This window comes from Saccopteryx bilineata, unplaced genomic scaffold (assembly GCF_036850765.1).
Source record: "Saccopteryx bilineata isolate mSacBil1 unplaced genomic scaffold, mSacBil1_pri_phased_curated manual_scaffold_25, whole genome shotgun sequence".
Classification (NCBI taxonomy): Eukaryota; Metazoa; Chordata; class Mammalia; order Chiroptera; family Emballonuridae; genus Saccopteryx; species Saccopteryx bilineata.
Genome location: NW_027095451.1, coordinates 229,210 through 244,704, shown reverse-complemented (window position 1 = coordinate 244,704; position 15,495 = coordinate 229,210). Strand labels below are relative to the sequence as shown.

General features: G+C 40.3%; 2 long non-coding RNA genes across 3 annotated transcripts; both read right to left on the bottom strand.

Moving 5' to 3' along the window:
• Positions 1 to 302: 302 nt before the first annotated feature.
• Positions 303 to 15,300, bottom strand: LOC136318290 (uncharacterized). The gene is made up of 4 exons (XR_010728051.1): positions 15,242 to 15,300; positions 2,182 to 2,367; positions 800 to 1,021; positions 303 to 412 (listed from the first exon to the last, which is right to left on the bottom strand). It is a non-coding gene; the product is annotated as an uncharacterized lncRNA (long non-coding RNA).
• LOC136318291 (uncharacterized) lies at positions 6,016 to 13,485 on the bottom strand. 2 transcript variants are annotated; one of them, XR_010728053.1, is made up of 4 exons: positions 13,385 to 13,485; positions 6,746 to 7,011; positions 6,545 to 6,643; positions 6,016 to 6,259 (listed from the first exon to the last, which is right to left on the bottom strand). It is a non-coding gene; the product is annotated as an uncharacterized lncRNA (long non-coding RNA). The 2 variants fall into 2 exon arrangements; XR_010728052.1 differs by having other exon boundaries at positions 6,545 to 7,011.
• Positions 15,301 to 15,495: the final 195 nt, after the last annotated feature.

The following is a 15,495-nucleotide window of genomic DNA, read 5'->3' as shown; positions in this document are numbered from 1 at the left end:
TTAGGCAAGTTTTCATTTTTCTAGGCTAGAAAAATAAATTTTAGAGAACCTAGCTAATATAGCCTTTCAAATTCAAGAATCTTTAAGCATTTGCCAAAACACAAATGTTAAAATCATGTTTTAGAAAAGATTTGCTCATATGCAATAAAATACATACCTAAAGTGTGCTCTGTACAGAATACTTGACCATGACAAAAACACAGCCTTACTCTTTTGAGAATTTTTATTGTCCTCAAATAAGAAAGATGACTGACGCTACAGGTCATACCTGGCTGGCAAGTTCTTGTGTTGGTGATATAATCAGGGCTCTGAAGCCTTTATTGGTGGGTTGTTTCAGTTGCATTAAAATGGGAATGCTGAAAGCCAATGTCTTTCCAGACCCAGTAGGAGCAGAAGCCAGAAGTTCTCGACCCTAAAAACAGAGTATATTAAATACAAGGAAAACTACACAAATTTTTCAGAGCCTGGTCAAATACTACCAACCAAACAAAGAACAAATAAAACATATGTGCTAAATCCAATCATTCATGTTATTATCACTCTGTTTACTTCTCCCACATCCACTTTTCTAATATAATACTCTCCTGCCACTACCACCCCAACGGAGTTTCTCAGTACTGCCTGTGGATCCATTTCAACAGGGGAAAGAATGTAACTAAAATCCAAAAACAGTCCAGAATCTTAATTATTTTCATTTTTCTTAATTTTTAGATTTTATTTAGAGATTGATTTATTTTTAGATTGACTTTAGAAAGAGAGAGAGGAGGGGGAGCAGGAAGCATCAACTTGTAGTAGTTACCTGTCGTAAGTGCCTTGACCAGGCAAGCCCAGGGTTTCAAACTGGCAACCTCAGTGTTCTGGGTCAGTGCTTTGTCCACTGCGCCACCACAGGCCAGGCTCTATTATTTCAATTGTTCGTTCCCACTAAACTATGTATCAAAACAAAATTACAAAACCAACTTTTTGTCCTGATAGTTGTTCTGCTCAATCCGCAGGGAAGGTGTAATAAGTAACAAAATGGCTGAAAGAAATAAAAAGTGATGATAACCTGAGTGACAGAGTAATTAACAGGTTCTACTCTTCAGTAAGTTACTATGATTTTTAAAGCTTTGAGCTTAAGTCATGACAGAAATAATCTTCAAAAAAAATTAAAAGCAAATTTACTCTGAGTCAGTAACATCATTCAAATGTATTCTCATTTTAGTTCCCGAAAAAAATGAAAAGAACCAGTATGATATTTTATGACTACCAGAACTGAAGGCCACCTTGGTTATGTAGGGGGAAAAAGTCAGCTCTCATCACTACAAAAAGAAGTATTAGAAAAACTTAATTTCCAAATATTTAGGTTCACTCATCTATCAACAAGTAGGTATGCAAATCGTGATACATTCATACAACAGACTACTACTCAGTAACAACACGAATGAATCTCAAAAACAGTATGAAGAGTAAAAAACCAGAAATGAAAGAATAAATAATGAATAATTCCACTTCCATGACATTTTAGAGACAAATCTAATATATGGCAATTGAAATCAGAAGAGTGGTTACCTCTGGGCAGGGGTGGGATGAGGGAAGAATGGAAAGGGCACAAGAATTTTCTGGGGTAACAGAGGTGTTACACTTATTCACTGGGGAGATGAGTACATAGGATATGCATCACTGCAACTCACTAAACTGTGCCCTTAAAATCCATGTATTTTATTATATGTAAAGTATACTGCAATAATAAATAGTATTGGGGGAAAATATTAGGTTAGTACAAAAATTCTGTATTTCTAAACTAGTTCCTGGAAATTATAAATTAAATCATGGATGAATAAACAGAACATCATCCCTATCCTCAGAGTGTTTATGCTCTAGTAAAAGGAAAAGATAAATATAATTAGTGCAAATACACGGTAGTGTGAAGTATAAGACAAATTTTGCAAGAAAAAAACACAATACCATGGAGACCAGGGTGATAGTGGAGTATTGGTAAAAAAGAAAAAGATCACATCTAGCTGTAGTGATCAGGACAAGTTTTATGAAGGCACACACACTGGAGAAACACCTTAAAAGCAAGGTAAGGAACTCAACAGAGGAAGGGATGAGGTAGAAAGGAAGATTTCAAAGACAGAGAAAAGAGAGTAAGCAAAGACAAGAAAGAATGTTAGAGGCATACTAAACCTTCATACTCACATGCAGCATAACTGGAATGGCTTGCATTTGGATAGGCGTAGGCATCTGAAAGCCTCCACCCAGAATGTTCTGAAGCAGTCGAGAATTGATTTTATATTCCTGTTCAAGTTGCTGAAACGTAGCAATTGGGTCAGGAAGATCAGTTCCTTGGATGTGAATTTTGTGTTTGTTCTGTAAAAAGTTTATCTAAAAAGTGAAAGAAAGGGGTCTCCATGGATATGGTAAAAAATATTGTCAGATATTATAAAGCAACAGCTGAGGATAAGCTTTAGTAGCATATGAAACTTCCTGATTAAATTCAAAGCACTAAACATACAAATATTAGGTACATCACATGTCCTTTCATAGACAGGAGACCTTCGTAACAATGAGATATACTTTCTTCATATTAATGTATCAATGTTATGAATGTTATTTATACTAATTTCCTACTGTCAGAGTCATAATCTATAATCTTATATAAACTTCTAGAAAGTAGGCACTGATTCCATCTGTTTTCATTATATGGCACGTATCCTACAAGGGCCAGTGCTTTCTGATAATTTACTCTACACTCTACTTCTTTTTTTCTTTTCTTTTTTTTTTTTTTGCATTTTTCTGAAGCTGGAAACAGGGAGAGACAGTCAGACAGACTCCCGCATGCGCCCGACCGGGATCCACCCGGCACGCCCACCATGGGGCGATGCTCTGCCCACCAGGGGACGATGCTCTGCCCATCCTGGGCGTCGCCATGTTGCGACCAGAGCCACTCTAGCGCCTGAGGCAGAGGCCACAGAGCCATCCCCAGCGCCCGGGCCATCTTTGCTCCAATGGAGCCTTGGCTGCGGGAGGGGAAGAGAGAGACAGAGAGGAAAGCGCGGCGGAGGGGTGGAGAAGCAAATGGGCGCTTCTCCTGTGTGCCCTGGCCGGGAATCGAACCCGGGTCCTCCGCACGCTAGGCTGACGCTCTACCGCTGAGCCAACCGGCCAGGGCCTACACTCTACTTCTTAAAACTGAGTGCCAGAAGTGGTGTTGATTTGGTCTGTGATTTCCCATTCTCTGACCCAGAGACAGCCAAGTTCTGGATCCTGGGTCACTGAAGTAAGTCGAACACTGTTCTCCATCTACAACATAGCATGTGTGCAGCAGACATGACAGTGGCTTGTTGTTTCTTCCGTGTTCTAGTCCCACATAGTCCCAAGCTATAAAGTAGGTTTCTTAAAAATTCTAACTCTCAAATTCCTCTCAGAGAAAATCCTTCTAAACCAGTGAGCCTGACCTGAACAGGTGAAGAATTAAATAATATACAATATGTACTATAATAATATTTATATCTATAAAATTTTTCAAGAATTATATATTATTGATCTATTCAAACGTCAAAATTCTAAACTTAAGAATTTAAAGCCACAACACAACACACTTTAAATTTTCATTAACCCTTTGAGTAGTATGAACATTTGTGTACATCCTTGTGCCTCCTGACCACCCACAGTGCGATCATACATGTACATCTTTAAACTTTGAGCTGGAGAATATAAAAAAGGGTGAATGCATCTCAAGACATAGTACAATCATGTGAGCTCAAAGACGGCGTGACAAAAGAGAGGTCAACATGCTAACTACAGTTCATGAGGACTTTATGATTAAAACTGGCATAAGTGATTACACTACTGGGCAAAGCATTACCAAGGCACTAAGTGTGGTTAGATATAATTAGAATGTGGGTTTGACTGACAAGGCTGATATGCAAATAAGTTTCACAGGAAATGTAAGAAAAACCATAAAATGGTATATAAAACTTTTTTCATGAAACTGACATTGCTGCTTTGAACTCACACACTGTGAATCAGGTGAAGACTACAGCTATGTGACTTCAGACTGAAGCTCATGGATCAGCTTTTGGAGGACTCTGTGAAACACAGGAAATCACCCAGAGGAGGCCGACCATCGTCAGTAGGAGACAGCCTTCGTCTTTCAGGGTGGCACTTCCCAAAGCTAGTCCTTGCAACAGCCTCAAAGGATAAGCCACAACGAAAATGCTTCATATGTCAGCACACTACAAGAAGGGACGTAAACAGAGGGACACAGGGTAGTGTGCACTGAACGTAACGAACCACTTTGCTGCATCCATGTTTTGAGGAAAACCAGTTTGAAAATTTTTTAAACGTAAGGAATAGAAATACCTATAAACTGTCCTAAGAATATCATCATATGTGAGCACACATTTGAGATTCTGCTAATAACAATACTTCTTTATGTACAGACAGAAGGTATGCGAGAATTGCATGAGATAACAAAAATTTTCTTTTTAAAAATGTGTAAGGCAACATTAAAAAAAGGCAACGGTATGTTCTTCTTGTCTCCATAAATTGGTTATCAAACAAACATGACTTTAATAAAACTATAACTGTAACTAATTTCATTTTTTGAAAAAAACTCACTCCCAGGGATCAGTGAGCATGAAAAAAACTACTCAAAGGGTTAAAGTAGAATTCAAACTAATTAATCTTCTATTTTAACAAAACCATACTACTCTCTTTTATCAATTAAATAAGCCAAGGGCAGTGAAAAAGTCACTAGGTCAGAAATTGGGGCTAAGATTTTTTAACCTTTTCTTTTCTGATATGATTCAACTTTCCTATAGTTACTTTATTTTCTCTTAACTTTTATCTTCAACCTTTGCTTCCACAGATGATATAATCCACTGTATAATAGAATCATCTTCTTCTGAAGTAATTTCTAAAAGATTTTAAGTGCAACATTTGACAGTGTAGCAAATATGCTACATCCTCACACTAAATAAAAGAAAAGTACTGGCTGTTGCAACCAGATAAAAGTAACAGAAAGTACAAAAATTATAAAAAGTGAGACAGGTTCTACATTGGTGAAATCAGAGCTCTGAGGCTCATTCTCTTCCTTTTGTTAGTTATTTCAGTCATGTAATATGTAGATGACTGTACACTTGAAAATAAGAGATTAATTAAAAAACTACTTAACAAAAAGATGTTTCAATGAGGCAGCCATCTTTTCTATATCCAAACAACCATTAGAACATAAATATGAAAAAAGAATACATGGCGCTCGTTGGTTGGCTTTGTAGATAGAGCATCAGCCCAGTGTACAGATGCCCGGGGTTCGATCCCCAGAGAGGGCACACATGAGAAGTAACCATCTGCTTCTCTTCCCCTCCCTCTCCCCCTTCTCTCTTGCTCTCTAATAGCCAGGGGCTCAACTGGTTTCAGTGTTGGCCCTGGGCGCTGAGGTCAGCTCGATGGATTCAAGCAAACCCCCAAGATAGGGATTGCTGGGTGGATCCTGCAGAGTTGAAAACAGTTGGGCCATTCCATTTAAAAAAGTCTCACAACAGCAGACAAGCACACAACAGGAGAAAACCTCTACTCTGACAAACAAACAGCAAGAATGGCTCCCTATAGTGGCAGGCAGGCAACGTGCTATCCACAATCCCCAGTGTCTCAATCGCAAGCAACCAGAGCCTTATACAGGCCTTATACACACATGGCACAGCCACGCAATCACATATCAATGAGACAAAATTCTTGCAGTTGGTAACCCTTGGGCGGCAGGATGCAGAGAACATATCAGGATAGGGGAAACTTACAAAATGGCAAAGTTTTGTAAGTTTGTCATTGTCGCTGCCGGGCTGCAGCACATGCCCGATGTGCAGAGTCTGCTTTGGGCCGAGAGCCACCCAGGACAGCGTCTCATTCCTACAAAAGGAGAGGGTACACACACTCGTGCTGGCTTTCTCTTCAGTTGTAGAAGACACTAGTTCCACTGGTTCTGGATCCAGAGATAATGATATAATACCTTCCATGACTCCAGGCAAGCTTGATTTCAAACTTTGAAGAAAATCCAGATGTGAAAGTGCCACCTCAGGCTGTTCTGCAGGAGCTGTAGTCCGCTGCAGATTGTTCAGCCCTTTCCAGAGGGTGTGTGTTGACAGAAGCCCCAGGTCCACAATTGGACTGTGACCTGAGGAGCAGTTGACTGCTAAGCTGGAGTACTCTCTCTATGAGGAGGTCGCATTTATGGTGTCCTCCAGACACTACATTCTGCTGCAGAGTGACCACATTGCTGTAAAAGAAATTGGAACAAAAGTGGGACAGTGGAAGTTAAGGAATGAAGTGATGAGCTAAAAAGATGAATAAGGACAGATAATATGGGCAATTACAAGTAAAATTCTGGTAAACTGGGAACAATAGTAAGAAGCGTAATGAAGATAAGGAGAGTTCAAGAACAAGAGAAAATCACATCAGTCAAAATGAACTAGGGTGGATGAGGGAAGCTCACCAAGACCTAAAGAAAAGACTGCCTTGGGCGACAAGACCCAGAGAACAAATGAAGATACAAGAAACTTACAAGGCCTTAAAGGTGTCAATGTCGGTGCTGGGGTGCAGCACAGGCACGCTGCGAAGAGTCTGCTTTGGGCCGAAAGTCACTCAGGACAGCGTCTCATTCCTGCAGGTGTAGAGGTTACACACACTCGTGGTGGCTTTCTCTTCAATTGTAGAAGAGAGTAGTAGGGCTGGTCTGTTTCCAAAGATAATTATATAATACCACCTTCCATGATTTCAGGCAAGCTTGAGTGTAGACTCTGAAGAAAATCCAGATGTGAAAGTGCTGCCTCAGGGTGTTCTGCAGGAGCTGTAGTCTGCTGCACATTGTTCAGCCCTTTCCAGAGGGTGTGTGTTGACAGAAGCCCCAGGTCCACAATTGGACTGTGACCTGAAGAGCAGTTGACTGCTAAGCGGAGTACTCTCTCTATGAGGAGGTGGCATTTATGGTGTCCTCGAGACACTACATTCTGCTGCAGCGTGACCACATTGCTGAAAAAGAAATTGGAACATGAATGTAGAGATGGCAGCGGAGTAGGCGGACACACAGACTCCCAGCTCTCAACACCAAACTGGAATACAAATCAATTTAGGAAAAATCAACATGAAAAACCAACACTGAACTGCAAGAACAGCTCTCAAAAACTAAGGAGCAAAGAGGAAGCCACAATAATCCTGGTAAGGAGTGCCTGAATCTCCTCTGCTTACAGAAACGGAAGGGGGGGGGTGAGGCTGAGAGCCCAGAGAGGATTTCACAGAGGAAAAAGAGCAGAAACTACTGCTCACAGCCACTTACCTGGCGACCAGGGAGCAAGGTGGGTTGAAAAGACCAGCTTATCTCCCAAGTGGAAAGGACAGGGAGAGGGACAGACTGTGAGGGGCTAAGGTATGCAAGAAACGAAATAAAAAAGCTGACTCATTCGTGCTGGAGGCGGCCATAGCTGGGGGAGGGACTGAACCTTTCACAAAACAGAGCCGAAGTGCTTCCAGATCAGAGATCTCCAGACATCTATCCAGCTCCAATCAGCGCAACAAGACACAGCTGAAAACAAGAAGTGGGGAGGAGGGGCAGTAACTCAGGTCTCCATGGAGATCTGAGATACACCTTCCCCTACTGAAGCTGAGAAAACACCCTGCCCCCAGTGAGATTAGTTGGTGGAAGAGACCTTCAGCGTCTCAGGTTACAACCACAGCATTCCTGGTTACAGTTTCAAGGAAGCCCCCTGCTGAGATCAGTTAACAAGACTATCACCTGTTAAGAAAACAAACAAATCAAGACTTCAAAGCTGCCCAAATCCGAAAGTGGATTACAAATAATAGCTGATACCAACCCAAGAAGACCTAGAAATAACACAACTGAAAACTGGAGGCAGACAACATCAAGCCTAGACTCAACCAACTCTACAAATAAAACACCATTATGAGAAGACAAAGGAGTGCAACCCAAATGAAACCACAAGAGACATCTTTGAGAGACGAGCTGAGTGATATGGAAATAATCAAACTTCCAGATGCGGAGTTCAAAATAATGATTGTAAGGATGCTTAGGGATCTTAGAACAACAATGGAAGGGCAGTTTGAAAACCTAAATAAAGAAATAGCAAGTATAAAAAAGGATATTGAAATATTAAAAAAGAATCAGTCAGAGATGACAAATACAATATCAGAAATGAAGACCACAATGGAAGGAATTAAAAACAGGATGGATACAGCTGAGGATCGAATCAGCGAGTTGGAGGGCAACTGGAATGAAGGCATGAAAGCAGAGAAGAAAAGAGAAAAGAGACTCAAAAAGTCAGAGGAAACACTTAGAGAGCTCTGTGACAACATGAAGAGAAATAACATCCGCATCATAGGGGTTCCTGAAGAAGAAGAAAAAGAACAAGGGATAGAGACTTTGTTCAATCATATCATAGCTGAAAACTTCCCTAAATTAATGCAAGAGAAACTCTCACAAGTCCAAGAAGCACAGAGAACTCCATTAAAGAGAAACCCAAAGAAACCTACACCAAGACACATCATAATGAAAATACCAAAGCTAAGCGATAAAGAGAAAATATTAAAAGCTGCAAGAGAAAAAAAAATCACCTACAAAGGAGCCCCCAGAAGGATGACATCTGACTTCTCAACAGAAACACTAGAGGCCAGAAGGGAATGGCAAGAAATATTCAAAGTAATGCAGAACAAGAACCTACAACCAAGACTACTTTATCCAGCAAGGCTATCATTTAAAATCAAAGGAGAAATAAAAAGCTTCCCAGACAAAAAACAACTCAAGGAATTCATTACAACCAAACCAACGCTGCAAGAAATGTTAAGGGGCCTGTTGTATACAGATCAAAGTTGGAAAAGAATATAGCAAAAAAAGGAATACACCTTTAAAGAAGAAAATGGCAATAAACAACTACATATCAATAATAACCTTAAATGTAAATGGATTAAATGATCCAGTCAAAAGACATAGGGTAGCTGCGTGGATAAGAAAACAGGACCCATACATATGTTGTCTACAAGAGACACACCTTAGAACAAAAGACACACATACATTGAAGGTAAAAGGATGGAAAAAAAGTTTCATGCAAACGGAAATGAAAAAAAAGCTGGGGTAGCAATACTTATATCAGACAAATTGGACTTTAAAACAAAGGATATAGTAAGAGATAAAGAAGGCCACTACATAATGATAAAGGGAGTAATCCAACAGGAAGATATAACTATTATAAATATCTATGCACCTAATATAGGAGCACCCAAATATATAAAACAGACTTTGATGGATTTAAAGGGCGAGATCAACAGCAATACTATAATAGTAGGGGATTTCAATACCCCACTAACATCACTAGATAGATCCTCAAGAAAGAAAATTAACAAAGGAACAGCAGACTTATTGGAAACACTAGATCAACTCGATTTAATAGATATCTTCAGATACTTTCACCCTAAAGCAGCAGAATATACATTCTTTTCAAGTGCTCATAGTACATTCTCTAGGATAGACCACATGTTAGGGCACAAAAGAGCTCTCAACAAATTTAAGAAGACTGAAATCATATCAAGCACTTTCTCCGATCACAAGGGCATGAAACTAGAAATGAATCACAGCAAAAAAGCTCAAAAATACTCAAACACATGAAAACTAAATAGCAGGGTGTTAATGAATGGATTAAGAATGAGATCAAAGAAGAAATAAAAAAATTCCTAGAAACGAATGACAATGAGCATACAACAACTCAAAATTTCTGGGACACAGCAAAAGCAGTGCTGAGAGGGAAGTTCATAGCACTACAGGCACACTTTCAGAAGCTAGAAAAAGCTCAAATAAACAACTTAACCCTGCATCTAAAAGAATTAGAAAAAGAATAGCAAGTAAAGCCCAAATGTAGTAGAAGGAAGGAAATAATAAAGATCAGAGCAGAAATAAATGACATAGAGGCTAAAAAAACAATACAGAGGATCAATGAAACTAGGAGCTGGTTCTTTGAAAAGGTAAACAAGATTGATGAACCTTTAAGTAGACTCACCAAGAAAAAGAGAGAGAAAACTCAAATAAATAAAATTAGAAATGAGAGAGGAGAAATAACAACTGACACAACAGAAATACAAAATATTGTAAGAAAATACTATGAAGAACTGTATGCCAAAAAACTAGACAACCTAGATGAAATGGACAAATTCCTTGAAACATACAATCTTCCAAAAATCAATCTGGAAGAATCAGTAAACCTAAACAGACCGATTACAACAAAGGAGATCAAAACAGTTATCAAAAAACTCCCAACAAAGAAAAGTCCGGGGCCTGATGGCTTCACAACGGAATTCTACCAAATATTCAAAGAAGAACTAACTCCTATCCTTCTCAAACTATTTCAAAAAATTCAAGAGGAAGGAAGACTTCCAAGCTCCTTTTATGAGGCGAGCATAATTCTGATTCCAAAACCAGGCAAAGACAACACAAAGAAACAAAACTATAGGCCAATATCTCTAATGAATATAGATGCTAAAATCCTCAACAAAATATTAGCAAACCGGATCCAACAATATATGGAAAAAATCATACACCATGATCAAGTGGGATTTGTTCTCGGGGGGCAAGGCTGGTACAATATTCGTAAATCAATCAATGTGATTCATCACATAAACAAAAAGAAGGAGAAAAACCATATGATAATTTCAATAGATGCAGAAAAAGCATTTGATAAAATCCAGCACCCGTTCATGATCAAAACTCTCAGCAAAGTGGGAATACAGGGAACATACCTCAACATGATAAAAGCCATCTATGAGAAACCCACAGCCAACATCATACTCAATGGGAAAAAATTAAAAGCAATACCCTTAAGATCAGGTACAAGGCAGGGGTGCCCCCTTTCACCACTCTTATTTAACATAGTCCTGGAAGTCCTAGCCACAGCAATCAGACAAGAAGAAGAAATAAAAGGCATTCAAGTTGGAAAAGAAGAAGTAAAACTATCATTATTTGCAGATGATATGATACTGTATATAGAAAACCGTAAAGTCTCAGTCAAAAAACTACTGGACCTGATAAATAAATTCAGCAAAGTGGCAGGATATAAAATCAATACTCAGAAATCAGAAGCATTTTTATACACCAACAATGAACAGTCAGAAAGAGAAATTAAGGAAACAATCCCCTTCACAATTACAACCAAAAAAATAAAGTACCTAGGAGTAAACTTAACCAAGGAGACTAAAGACTTGTACTCGGAAAATTACAAAGCATTGATAAAAGAAATCAAGGAAGATACAAACAAGTGGAAGCATATACCGTGCTCATGGTTAGGAAGAATAAACATCATTAAAATGTCTATATTACCCAAAGCAATCTATAAATTCAATGCAATACCAATTAAAATACCAATGACATACTTCAAAGATATAGAACACATATTCCAAAAATTTATATGGAACCAAAAGAGGACACGAATAGCCTCAGCAATCTTAAAAAAGAAGAATAAAGTGGGAGGTATCACACTTCCTGATATCAAGTTATACTACAAGGCCGTTGTACTCAAAACAGCCTGGTACTGGCATAAGAACAGGCATATAGATCAATGGAACAGAACAGAGAACCCAGAAATAAACCCACAGTTCTATGGACAACTGATATTTGACAAAGGAGGTAAGGAAATACAATGGAGTAAAGACAGCCTCTTTAACAAATGGTGATGGGAAAATTGGACAGCTACCTGCAAAAAAATGAAACTAGATCACCAGCTTACACCACTCACAAAAATAAACTCAAAATGGATAAAAGACTTAAATGTAGGCCGTGAAACCATAAGCATCTTAGAAGAAAACATAGGCAGTAAGCTCTCGGACATCTCTTGAAGCAATATATTTGCTGATTTATCTCCACGGGCAAGTGAAATAAAAGACAGGATAAAAAAATGGGACTATATCAAACTAAAAAGCTTTTGCACAGCTAAAGACAACAAGAACAGAATAAAAAGACAAACTACACAATAGGAGAACATATTTGATAATACATCTGATAAGGGGTTAATAACCAAAATTTATAAAGAACTTGTAAAACTCAACACCAGAAAGACAAACAACCCAATCCAAAAATGGGCAAAAGAGATGAATAGACAGTTCTCCAAAGAGGACATACAGATGGCCAATAGGCATATGAAAAAATGCTCAACATCACTAATCATTAGAGAAATGCAAATTAAAACCACAATGAGATATCACCTCACACCAGTCAGAATGACACTTATCAACAAAACAACACAGAATAAGTGCTGGCCAGGATGTGGAGAAAAGGGGAACCCTCCTGCACTGCTGGTGGGATTGCAGACTGGTGCAGCCACTGTGTAAAACAGTATGGAGATTCCTCAAAAAACTGAAAATCGAACTGCCTTTTGACCCAGCTATCCCACTTTTAGGAATATACCCCAAGGACACCATAGAACGGCTCGAAAAGGAGAAATGCACCCGCATGTTTGTGGCAGCATTGTTCACAATAGCGAAGATCTGGAAACAGCCCAAGTGTCCGTCAGAGGACGAGTGGATTAAAAAGCTTTGGTACATATATACTATGGAATACTACTCAGCCATAAGAAATGATGACATCGGATCATTTACAATAACATGGATGGACCTTGACAACATTATACGGAGTGAAATAAGTAAATCAGAAAAAAAACTAAGATGAATCCATACATAGAAGGGACATAAAAATGAGACTCAGAGACATGAACAAGAATGTGATGGCAACAGGAGCGAGGGGTTCGGGGAGGGGGGATAGAGTAAAGAAGGAGAGAGGGGTTAGGGGAGGGGAGGGGCACAGAGAAAACCAGATAGAAGGTGACAGAAGACAATTTAACTTTGGGGGAGGGGTATACAGCATAATCAAATGTTAAAATAATCTAGAGATATTTTCTCTCAACATATGTACCCTGATTTATCAATGTCACTGCATTAAATTTAATAAAAAAAAAGAAAAACAAATTTAAAAATATTGGAACAAAAGTGGAAGAGTGGAGGTTAAGGAATGAAGTGATGAGCTAAAAAGATGAATACGGACAGATAATATGGGCAAGTACAAGTAAAATTCTGATAAACTGGGAACAATAGTAAGAAGCGTAATGAAGATAAGGAGAGTTCAAGGACAAGAGAAAATCACATCAGTCAAAATGAGCTGCACCAGTCTGCATTCCCACCAGCAGTGCAGGAGGGTTCCCTTTTCTCCACATACTGGCCAGCACTTATTCTGTGTTGTTTTGTTGATAAGCGTCATTCTGAGCTGGGGCGGATGAGGGAAGCTCACCAAGACCTAAGGAAAAGACTGCCTTTGGAGGCAGGATGCAGAGAACAAATCAGGATAGGGGAAACTTACAAAATGGCATAGGTGTCATTGTTGCTGCCGGGCTGCAGCTCAGGCCCAGTGTGGAGAGTCTGCTTTGGGCCGAGAGCCACCCAGGACAGCGTCTCATTCCTACAAAAGGAGAGGGTACACACACACTTGTGCTGGCTTTCTCTTCAGTTGTAGAAGAAAGTACTTCCACTGGTTCTGGATCCAGAGATAATGATATAATACATTCCCTGACTCCAGGCAAGCTTCATTTCAAACTTTGAAGAAAATTCAGATGTGAAAGTGACACCTTAGGGTGCTCTGGACGAGCTAGTGTGCGGCAGGTTGGGCACCCTCCTGCATAGGATGTGGGTTGACACGGAAAACCAGGTCCAAAGATTGAGCTGTGAACTGAGCAGCGGTTGACGACTGAGCTTGAGCAGTCTCTCGATAAGGACGTGGCATTCCGGGTGTCCTCGAGACACTGCAGTCTGCTGCAGGTTGGCCACATTGCTGTGAAAGGAATGGATCAAAAGTGGGAGAGTTGAGGTTAAGGAAAGAAGTGATGGACTAAAAAGATGAAGAAAGAAAGATAATGTGGGCCATGGCCGGTTGGCTCAGTGATAGAGCGTGGGCCTGGCGTGCAGAAGTCCACAGGCCTGATTCCAGGCAAAGGAACACAGGAGAAGCGCCCATCTGCTTCGCCACCCCTACCCCTTTTTTTCCCCTCTGTCTCTTTGCCCTTCCCGAAGCCGAAGCTCCATTGGAGCAATATGCCTGGGCGCTGAGGACGGCTCTGTGGCCTTTGCCTCAGGCGCTAGAGAGTTTCTAGTCTCCACAGAGCATCGCCCCCTTGTGGGCGTGCCCCAAAATTTCGGTCAAGAGCATGCAGGAGTTTGTCTGACTGCCTCCACATTTCCAGGTTCACAAAAGAAAAAGAAAAGATACATGATATGGGCAATTACTAGTAAATATTAGTAAATGGGAAAGGACAGTAAGAAGGATAATGTAGAAAAGGAGAGTTCACAAACAAGAGAAAATCGCATCAGTCAACATGAGCTAGGGAGGATGTGGGAAGCTCACGAAGACCTAAAGGAAAGACTGCCTTGGGCGACAAGATGCAGAGAACAAATGAGGATACAAGAAACTTACAAGGCCCTAAAGGTGTCACTGTCGGTGCTGGGCTGCAGCACAGGCACGCTGCGAAGAGTCTTCTTTGGGCCGAAAGACACTCAGGACAGCGTCTCATTCCTGCAGGTGTAGAGGTTACACACACTCGTGGTGGCTTTCTCTTCAGTTGTAGAAGAGAGTAGTCGGGCTGGTCTGTTTACAAAGATAATTATATAATACCTTCCATGATTTCAGGCAAGATTGGCTGCAGACTCTGAAGAAAATCCAGATGTGAAAGTGCCGCCTCAGGCTGTTCTGCAGGAGCTGTAGTCCGCTGCAGATTGTTCAGCCCTTTCCAGAGGGTGTGTGTTGACAGAAGCCCCAGGTCCACAATTGGACTGTGACCTGAGGAGCAGTTGACTGCTAAGCTGGAGTACTCTCTCTATGAGGAGGTCGCATTTATGGTGTCCTCCAGACACTACATTCTGCTGTAGCGTGACCACATTGCTGTAAAAGAAATTGGAACAAAAGTGGGAGAGTAGAGGTTAAGGAATGAAGTGATGAGCAAAAAAGATGAATAAGGACAGATAATATGGGCAATTACAAGTAAAATTCTGGTAAACTGGGAACAATAGTAAGAAGCATAATGAAGATAAGGAGAGTTCAAGGACAAGAGAAAATCACATCAGTCAAAATGAGCTGGGGTGGAGGAGGGAAGCTCACCAAGACCTAAGGGAAAGACTGCCTTGGGAGGCAGAATGCAGAGAGCAAATCGGGATAGGGGAAACTTACGAAATCGCAAAGGTGTCATTGTCCGTGCCAGGCTGCAGCACAGGCACGCTGCGAAGAGTCTGCTTTGGGCCGAGAGCCACCCAGGACAGCGTCTCATTCCTGCAAAAGTAGAGGTTACACACATTCGTGGTGGCTTTCTCTTCAGTTGTAGAAGTAAGTAGTTCCACTGGTTCTGGATACAGAGATTATGATGTAATACCTTCCATGACTCCAGGCAGGCTTCAATTCAAACTTTGAAGAAAATTCAGATGTGA